Source organism: Elephantulus edwardii, unplaced genomic scaffold (assembly GCF_000299155.1).
Source record: "Elephantulus edwardii isolate Elephantulus edwardi_28Jun2011 unplaced genomic scaffold, EleEdw1.0 scaffold00043, whole genome shotgun sequence".
NCBI lineage: Eukaryota > Metazoa > Chordata > Mammalia > Macroscelidea > Macroscelididae > Elephantulus > Elephantulus edwardii.
The window spans coordinates 17,337,397-17,346,811 of NW_006399793.1; the positions used below are offsets into that span (position 1 = coordinate 17,337,397).

Genomic DNA, 9,415 nt, shown 5'->3' on the forward strand with positions numbered 1-9,415 from the left:
TATATCGGTTCCTACTCCCAAGAACGGTGGTGATCTAACTGAATGTGGAAGATATTGAACAATATCACTGATATCACATGCTAGCAAAATACTGCTGAAAAGAATTAAAAAGTGGCTGGAATAGTACATATACAGGGAACTGCCAGAAGTTCAAGTGGGATTTAGAAGAGCCCATGGCACCAGGGATGTAATTGCTGATGTCAAATGGATCTTGGCTGAAGGGCATCATGATATGATTGTGAAGTTGCCATTTTTTCTATCCTGACCCTTGATTAAAATCACTGGTAAGGAGATCGCTGGTGAATTTAGAGTCTGCACTGCATATCTGATCATAAAATACTTAAAAGGGTTAGCATCTCTAGTAAATAATACTTCCTCATGGACATAAGAGGCAAGCAAACTCTGGCTCCTTGCAATCAGTAACCTGTTTTTGAAGGGAATTTCCCCTTAGCTAAATGACACATAGTGATATGATGTGATACATATCACACGATACATATCATGATGTTTGACATATCACAGACATCAATATTTGGAAGGTGCTTATTATTTCTTTGGCTTTGAAGGTACTAGCTAGCATTAAAGGTAGAATTAGACATGTTTCTATCTAAAGGAGAAATTAGTCTATCTTTGTGAGTCAATTGTTTTGAAAGACTAGATGGTTTTAAAAGTCTTCAATTTCAAATATCAAATCAAGTTAAAGGGTAGTAAAATGTAATGTTTGACCTAATAATATCTTAGAAAGAATTATTGTTTTGTTTTTTTGTTTTTGTTTTGTGTGGTTTTTTTTTTTAGAACTTAATTCACTTTGTTATAGAAACTCCACTATGTGGTGGCCACAGCTGGAGCCTGAGTCCCCTGCACGGAGACTCTGGTGTGAGTCTTTACAAGATGATCTGTGAATTCCTGGTAGGGAGACTTCGTGAACACCGTCTCTTTCCAGAGATCTGGGGTCAGATAGCTGTAGGTCTTTGAGATGGCATCAAAGGTGGCCTTAGTAAAGTTGCCCAGGGTAGCTGTGCAGCCCCTGGCTGAGGTGTAACAGTCATCAATTCCAGCCATCATCAACAGCTTCTTAGGCCCAGGGGCCGAGACGATTCCAGTGCCTCTGGTGCAGGTATCAGACGCACCAACACAGAGCCACAGCGCCCAGTTACCTTGCAGGGAACGGTGTGAGATTTGCCAATCTTGTTCCCCCAGTAGCCACGCCGCACAGGAACAACGGAGAGCTTGGCTAGAATGATGGCCCCACGGATAGCAGTAGCCACCTCTTTGGAGCACTTGACGCCCAAGCCAACATGGCCAGTATAGTCTCCAATGGTGACAAAGGCCTTGAACCTGGTCTGCTGGCCAGCACGTGTCTGCTTCTGCACTGGCATGATTTTCAACACTTCATCCTTGAGGGACATGACCAGGAAGAAGTTGATGATCTCAGACTCCTTGATGCGCAGGGAGAAGAGATAAATCTCCTCCAATGATTTTATCTTTATATCTTTCACCAGGCGGCCCAGTTTGGTGACGGGGAGCCACTCCTTTTCCTCCGCTTTGCCTCCTCAAGCTCCGTGGCCCCTCCCACGGCCCCGTCCATGGCCGCGGTCCTGACCCCGCAGACCGCTACTGAAACCTCTGCGGAAACCAAACCGCAGTGGGCTCCCATCCCAGGACCTCCAGGGCCTCCAGGTCCTCCAGCTGCACCGCCATTTGGTGTTTTCTCAGAGAAGAAGAAGCAGAATTATTGTTTTGAAGTGTTGTTGAGTAAGTTCTGACTCATAGTGACCCTACGTACAAAGAAGTGGAAGCCTGGCATGTCCTGCACCAACCTCACAATTGTTGTTATTGTTCGTGCCATTGTTATAACCACTATATCAAGCCATCTTGTTCAGGATTATCCTCCTTTTCACTCTCACTTTATAAACGATGATGTCTTCCCCCAGGGAGCTCTAGTGGTCTTTTTGTTGTTGTTATGTTCCATCAAGTCACTTGCGACTCATAGTGACCCTATGTACAAGAGCTCTAAACGCCATTCTATCCTGTGCCAACCTAACCATCTCCAACACACTCATTCCCACCACTTCAGTCACAGAATTGATCCATCTCATTGAAGGTCTTCCTCTCCTGCGCCATCCCTCCACTCTCCCAAACATGATGTTCCTCTCCAAGGACCAGTCCCTCCTTGTAACATGCCCAAAGTATGTCAAACAAAGCTTCAGAATCCTTGACTCCAAGGAACATTCCGGCTTCAACTTCTCCAGGACAAATCTCTTTGTTCTCCTAGCAGTCCATGGTATATTCAACACTCTTCTCCAGCACGACACCTCAAAGGCATCAATTCTCTTTCTATCATCCCTAGTCACTGTCCAACTCTCTGACGCATAGCACCTAATTGCGAAGACTATAGCCTGGATCAGGTGCACCTTAGTTTCCAACCTGACATCATTGCTCTTCAGTACTCTTGAGAGGTCCCTCACAGCTGACTTTCGCAGTGCAATTCATTTCTTGATTTCCTGGCTGCTGTTTCCAAGAGTGTGGACTGTGGAATCAAGTAAACTAAAACTGTTAACTATCTCAATCTCTTCACCATCCATAGTGATGCTGCCAATTGGCCCAGTGGTGAGAATTCGTTTTCTTGATGTTGAGCTTCTATCCATATTGAAGGCTGCAGTCCTTGGCCTTCTGCAGCAAGTGCGTCAAGTTCTCCTCCATTTTAGCAAGCAGGTTTGTGTCATCTGCATAACGCAGGTTGTTGATGACTCTTCCACCAATCCTGATGCCATTTTCCTCCTCGTACAGCCCAGCATCTCGGATTATCTGTTCTGAATACAGATTGAAAAGGTATGGGCCAAAATGCATCCTTATGGACCCCCTTCTTGATTTTGAACCATGTAGTGTTTCCTTGCTCTGTTCTGACAACTGCCTCTTGGTCCAAGTATAGGTTTCGCATTAGTACAATCAAATGTTCTGGGATTCCCATTCTTCTCAGAGTCAGCCATAGCTTGTTGTGATCCACAGTATCTAGTGGCCTAGTGGTAATAAATATTGCTGCAATGCAAAAGTCACACAGTTTGAATCCACTAGCTGAGCCGTGGAAGAAGGATGACAATCTCCTCCTTTGCCCCCCCCCTTGATAACAAGCTCAATGTGTAATGAAATCTTGTCATCCTCACTTCTAAGGTTCATTCTGATTGAACATCTTCCCAGAAAGCTGTGCTCTTGCTTCTGGCACTCCTTGGAATATTTAATAGTTTTTCACTAACATTATAATTGAAAGTTACTGATTCTTCTTTGATTTTCCATTCATACAAGTGATTAAGCATAACGTGAATAAGGCACACTTTAGTCCTCAAAGTAATCTCTCTGTTTTTGAACATTTTAGAGAAGTCTTTGTAGCAAATTTGTCCATGCAATAGGGGGTTTTTTTGTTTTGTTTCATTTGGATTTTTTATGTACTTACTGGTACTTCCACAGATGTTGATTGTAAGATGAAATCATTGACAACGTTAACCTTTTCTCCATTTATCATGTTGTTGCTTATTGGGTCAGTCGGCACCACCCAGAAGCACGTCAGGTGATGGACCGGGAAGGCCCAAGCTGCAGCACCCAGCACAGTGTGCCAAGAGGCCCATAGCACTATCATCGCTAGGCATTAAGAGTGGCTAGAGGCCTGAGCCATCATCTTAGGGATTATTTAGAGGCTTCATCTTGCTGTCAGCCACTCATGGGGTAGGAGGGAAGATAGGGCAGAGGGGCTCATAGAAGAAGTAAGGGGGCCAATGCTGAATTTATCTGTCAATTTTTGTATTGGGGAAGTTTCTTTGCATGTTGATGTTCTTAATAGCTTAGATATGTATATGTTTGCTTTTCTATCTTATGTTCTTTTTGAAAAAATAATTGTATGTCAGATAGTGAACTAAAGCTGAGCTCCCATATTAAAACAGAATAGGAAGAAGGATTAGTCATCTACTTCTGAAATACCAGCCTTCCAAAAACAACAGACCACACCTCTTAATGTGAAATAAAAATGAAGAGGAATAGTTGCAAACATCCACTAAAATTTGGAACATGGAATATACAAAGAATGGATGTAGGAAAATTGAACATTGTTGAAAAAGAAATGAAATGCATCACTACTAACTTACTAGGCATTGGAAAGCTGAGTTGAATTGGCTTGGACCATTTTGTAACAGACAATCATGTAATCCATTATACCAAAAGTGAAAAATTGAGCTAAAATGAGGTTGAATTCATAGTTAAAGAGAGCATTTCTAGAGCCATCCTAAAATACAATGCTGTGAGTGACAGGACAATTAATAACTATACACATATAAGGAAGCCCTGTTAATATCACTAGCATTCAAATATATGCACCAACAAAGCCAAAGAGGAGGAAATAGATGATTTCTGGAAACTTTTGCAGTCTGAAATTGATCAAACATGCAACCAAGATTCATGAATAAAAAATGGTGACTGGAATGCAAAAGTTGGGAACAAGGAAAATAAGATCAGTAATCAGAAAATACAGACTTGTGACAGAAACAAGAGTGGAGACAGAATAATATAATTTTTGTATAATCAATGATTTATTCATTAAAGTTTATGGAAAAAACCCCAAACACAAACAGCAACTATGCACATGGACCTTACCAGGTGGACTGCACAGGAATCACATTGATCACATCTGTGGAAATAATCACTGGAGAAGCTCAATATTAGCTGTGAAAGCAAGGTTAGGAGCTGACTATGGTGCAGACTGTAACTCACTCACATGTTCAAATTGAAGCTAAAGAAAATGAAAACAAGTCCACAAGAACAAAATTATGACCTTGAGTCTATCTCAGGTGAATTTTAAAACCATCTGAAATGCAAATTTGAGGCCTTGAACACTAATGAATGATGATCAGATGAGCTGGGGGAGGATAGCTGATGGTTGTTCCATAATCAGTATTGGGCCTAGTTTTCACTGCTGATCTTAAACTTCTCCAGTGCTTCTTTCCAAAGATATAAAAATATATGAAATGCATAGATGAATACACACCACACACACACACACACACACACAGACACACACACACACATTGAGGAGTAAAGATGTCAGTTTGAAGACTAAGGGGTGTCTGATTCAGGCCATATTCTTCCCAATACCTGGTATGGATCTGAGAAGAGGAAAATGAATAAGGATGACTGAAAGGGATTTGACGCCTTTGAGCTGTGGTGTTGGAGGAGAACACTGAACATCCCATGGACTGCCAAGAGAACAAACAGATATGTCTTGGAGAGGGTGTAGCTGGAGTGCTCTTTGGGGGCAAGAATGATAAGGCTTCACCTCACATACATGGGCATATTTCTAGGAGGGGCTATTCCTTAGAGAAGGACATGATGCTGGGAAGAGTGGAGGGTCAGTGAAGGAGAGGAATACCCTTAACCAGGTGGCTTGTCACTGTGGCTGCTGCAATGGGCTCTTGTGTGTCAGGAAGTGTGAGGATGGCACAGGATAGAACAGGGTTCAGATCTTTTGTTCATAGAGTCGCTATAAGTCATACTCAACTCGAGGCACATAACAATATATATACACACATATATATGAATGAATATATATAAGGATGTAGGAAATGGCTCGTACACTTGTAAAGGCTATCAAGTCCCAAGTTCATGGATCAGACGTGACTAAAGACTTAGGACTCATGTACTTGCAGTAAATGTCACTCTATAGCATCCAAGTGTACCTGAAAATAAGGAAATTGTGATGGTTAAAACTATACATCAACTGAGTCATGATTCTCAGTGACTTGGCAGTTGCAATGTAGTTTGGAAGTTTAACAGAATAGTTATCCATCTATCATAATGTTGACTGTTGGTCCTGGGATGAGGATCTTTGTTTTCTTGATGTTGAGATGTAATACATACTGAAGACTGTAGACCTTTCTCTTCTACAGCAAATGTTTCATATTCTCCTCACTTTCAGCAAGCAAAGTTCTGTCATTTGCATCATGCAGGTTGTTGATGAGGCTTCCTCCAATCCTGATACCACATTCTTCTTCACAGAGTCCAGTTTCATGAATTACTTGCTTTTCTGACAGATTAAATAGGTATAGAGAAAGGATATAACCCTGGCATACACCTTCCATGATTTTAAACCATGCAGTGTTCCCTTGCGCCATTCAGATAATACTTTCTTGGTCTAGATTTCACATGAGTACAATTAAGTGTTCTGGGATTTCCATTATTCTAAATGTAGTGATAGTCATAACTTGTTATGATCCATACAGCCTAATGCCTTTACATATTTAATAAGCACAAATAGACATTCTTCCGGTATTCTCTGCTTTCACCCAGGATCCATCTGACATCAGAAATTACATCGCTGGTGCTGCAATCTCTTCTAAATCCAGCTTAAACTTCTAATAGTTCCTTGTTCTTCAACAACATTTTGATCACATGATATAGTAATGATATTGTTTGATAATTTTAACACTCTATTGGATCACTTTTCTTGGTATTGGGGACAAATATGGATCTCTTCCAGTCAGTTGGTCAGGTAGTTGTCCTCCAAATCTCCTGACCTAAACTGGTGAGCACATGCATGACTGCATCTGCTGGTTTAAACATGTCAATTGGTATACTATCAGTTTCTGGAGCCTTCGATGCAGCTTGAACTTCATCACTCATTATCATTGTAGGTAATAACCCTTACACATCAGAAAGCTGGACAATGAATAAGGAGGACAGAAAAAGAATTGATGCATTTGATTTGTGGTGCTGGAGAAGAGTACTGAATATTCTATGGACTTCCAAAAGAATAGACAGATATGTCTTGCGAAAAGTGCAGCAAGAGTGCTTCTTGGAGGCAAATACGGCAAAGCTTCAGCTTTCATACTTTGGACCTGTAGCTAGGCAAGACTATTCCTTGGGAAGGGACATGCTTGGAAGAATAGAAGTTCAACAAAGGAGAGGAAGACTCTCAACGAGATGAATTGACACAATGACTTCATCAACGGGCTCATGTGTGTCAGAATTATGAGGATGGCACAGGATAGGGCAGGGTTCAGATTGGCTGTTCACAGGGTCGCTATGGGTCAAATTCAACTAGACAGCGCCTAACAACAATAATGTTTTGATGTAGTCATACCCCATGAAGAAATGTGCTTTCAGCAGCCAATCAGTTAAACATAGAATAAGGCACACTTTAGTCCTCAAAGTAATCTCTCTGTTTTTGAACATTTTAGAGAAGTCTTTGTAGCAAATTTGTCCATGCAATAGGGGGGGTTTTGTATCTAATATACATTGCTATTCTGGCAAAACTCTCTGGCTCCTGCATCCGGCCTGTTATCATCATCTAACCTCTGGTTCTTGAGACTTGAGCCAGTTACCGGTTGTATTGTCCGGGAATCTTTAAAAAAAAAATTTAATTTTACTATGGTTTTAATAGAAGTTTAAAGAAAAGTTGTATTTTCCATTCATTTCTTCACAGTTCCCTCTCTTCCTCTCCCTCCCCCCAGTTCACTTTAAAAAAAAAAAATTCATTCATTGTTGCACAACTTCTTCCCTCCCACTTCCATGCCCCCCCAGTCCACTTTGCAATGCGCCTCTTTTTCTGAATGTTGTCATACATATATAATGGGTAATCATATATTCCTTTTAAACAGTACTTCCATTCATCTGTTCTAATGCAGTGTTCATTATCCTCTCTTTTTGTATCCTCTTCCCAACCCCCCCACATCAGTCCTGCTTTAAAACATATGTGTAATGCAATATTTGTCCTTTAGTGATTGAGATATTTCATTCAGTATTATGTCCTCCAGGGTGAGTTCCACAGTTCATAGGCTGGTAGCTGTCTGTCTGATCTTCTGGTCTTGAGTTTGTTAGCCTCTGACTACCTGAATAAGGAGAACCCCCTAGCCTGACATCCAGCACAATGACTAGGGATTTGCCAGCCTCTAAAACCACAAGAACTGGTTACTTGAGATAAATACACATGCCAACATGCATAAGCTTCACTCTTTCACTTTATAAAGCCCAAGTACTCAGAAAACCAAAATTTTTGGACATAATAAAGGGGAACAGAAATCTACTTGAAAGAGCTCTCAATAGCCAAAGCTGGAAAACTTGAGCAACAAAACAATGCAGTCTCTTATTAAAATTCAAAACAAAGAATAAACATCTACAAGCCATAAATAAATAATAAATAAATTACTGAATAAATACATAGGAGAGTAGAGCCATATATATTCAAGAATATGATTTAATTTCCAGAGATAGGTTTCTCAGTCAGAATATTCAATTATATGATTTCATTTTCTGCATGGCATTCAGGTGTGAGAGTCAGTAATGAATATTTAACTATCAAAAACACATACCTGGTTACCCATAGAGAGTAAGTCCAAATATTATATATACACAGGCATTCCCTCACCAAAAGAGGCAAAACTTCAATTCACATCTCTTTAATGTGGGCTATGTCTAATGATTTACTTCCAAAGACTATGTGAAAACAGCAAAAGTAACTTTATTGTTGAGCAACCTGACAAAGAAAACATTGCATTTATTACAATAGTAATAATAAGTAAGTAAAAACCTTTCTGAATATGAAGGGAGATGAAGCATTTGAGGCTGGATACCAAGTCAGAAACAACTTCCTAATAGATACATGTAAATCCCTTTCAGCCATCATTCCAAACATTCTCCAAACCACAGATGATTCATGGCTGAGCAATACCCCAGGAAAGCCCAATCCAGACCCACATGCTTCCCTGAGCTGCCAAGCAGGATTTACCCTGACTTACATACCTACAAGAGCAGGGGCTTTTGCCACTTCCTTGAGAATTATGAACTTGACGGAGACAGCTGCTTTTTTTCCCCTTTTTCTGTGTGTATCTATGCTGATGAAATGGCTGTTTATTGGAAATGACTCCAGCAGTTGCCAGGCAACAAAGAGAACAAGTTTGGAGTGATGTGTGCATGGTAATGACTCCACAGAGCACACAGTCCTTAGGTTTCCTGTCCCAGGATAGTTGCAAGTCCATTATTGCCGTTCATACCTGGAGGCAACACAGGAAGCTGAATCACACAATGAAATATCCTGGCTAGCAAGTGTAAGCCTGGAAATCAAGTTATATTCTTCAAATTTGGGCTGCTTTTCTCCAACTCCTATTTTTCTCCCACACAAATCCCATTTTAGTGAGTTAATTTTCTCTATAGAAAATTCAGCAGCCCAATTCTCACCAAAGAAAATAGCTTACTTCAAATACTTTAGAAAGCTAGAGTTATTTTTTTTTTACATCTTATTTCTGTCTGGAATTGACCATGACAAAGTGGTTCATAGGAAGAAATTTTATTATAGGAATTATTAGTTTGTTTTGAAGCAGAAGTTTTCAAAATATTTTATTGTATCTCAAATATCTGTGTGTGTGTGTGTATGTGT

General features: G+C 40.4%; 1 pseudogene; it reads right to left on the bottom strand.

The window, feature by feature from the left end:
- LOC102868895 overlaps positions 1 to 1,701 on the bottom strand; it is a 99,610-nt pseudogene extending 97,909 nt beyond the window's left edge.
- Between the last annotated feature and the right edge of the window lie 7,714 nt (positions 1,702 to 9,415).